The sequence below is a fragment of the Micromys minutus genome, assembly GCF_963924665.1.
Source record: "Micromys minutus genome assembly, chromosome: 24".
Classification (NCBI taxonomy): Eukaryota; Metazoa; Chordata; class Mammalia; order Rodentia; family Muridae; genus Micromys; species Micromys minutus.
The window spans coordinates 34136135-34137239 of record NC_137959.1 but is presented as its reverse complement, the minus strand read 5'-3'; the positions used below and the strand labels follow the sequence as shown (position 1 = coordinate 34137239).

The window sequence follows — 1105 nt, the reverse complement described above, 5'->3', positions numbered from 1 at the left end:
ATTCGGGGCATAGGGAGGAGAGTTAAGAGGGCAGTAGGGGCAGAGAGAGGAGTAGAGAAGTAGAGGCCGGCCATGAGCACGTGGAGGGGGGAGGGAATGGGAGAGGAGGGACAAAGGGGTAATAGCAAGAAAGCAAGAGAAAAGAGCAAGAGCGCCAATGAAAGTTGAAATAAATGTTTGCATGGTATGTGCTTTGACCCATTGGGTGTGGAAAGGTTCAGCAAGAAGAGATGAGAAAGACATGGGGTTGGACGGTGGCTTCCTAGCTAAGCACCTTGCAAGCACCAGAGTTGCAAGGAGACCAGAGTTCAGTTCCCAGCACCTGCAACGCAGTTCATTACTGTCTGCAACTCCAGCTCAGACGCACGTTTTAGGAATCATAAGCCCATATAAAGTACTCAGCACGGGTGGAACTTGAATTTGGTTTTTGATGACAAATCAACTGTAGCTTACTATGTAACCTTTTTACTTCATGCACCTTAAAAAACCAAAACAAAACAAAAACAAACTCTTTGACTCTTTGTAATTACACTTCACCTAAAATACAAAAACACACCACATGGCTATGCAACATTTTTTTTTCTTTCTGTATATCTTTGTTCTGTAAGCTTTTAAAAAGTATTTCTTGAGCACCAGATCCAAGATGGCGGCCAGCAGGAGGCTGATGAAGGAGCTTGAAGAGATCCGAAAACGTGGGATGAAAAACTTCCGTAACATCCAGGTTGATGAAGCTAATCTATTGACTTGGCAAGGGTTTATTGTCCCTGACAGCCCTCCATATGATAAGGGGGTCTTCAGAATTAAAATCAACTTTCCAGCAGAGTATCCATTCAAACCACCCAAGATCACATTTAAAACAAAGATCTACCACCCCAACATCGAGGAGAAGGGGAATGTCTGTCTGTAAGTAATTAGTGCTGAAAACTGGAAGCCAGCCAGCAAGACTGACCAAGTAACCCAGTGCCTCATAGCACTGGTGAATGACCCCCAGCCTGAGCACCCACTCCGGGCTGACCTAGCTGAATACTCTAAGGACCATAAAAAATTCTGTAAGAATGCTGAAGAGTTTACAAAGAAATATGGGGAAAAACAACCTGTGGACTAA

At 44.2% G+C, this 1105-nt stretch overlaps 1 pseudogene across 1 annotated transcript; it reads left to right on the top strand.

The window, feature by feature from the left end:
• The first annotated feature begins 643 nt into the window (after nt 1-643).
• Nucleotides 644-1105, top strand: LOC308436390 (ubiquitin-conjugating enzyme E2 L3-like; annotated as a pseudogene). Its single transcript has one exon. The product of its transcript is annotated as a ubiquitin-conjugating enzyme E2 L3-like (transcript).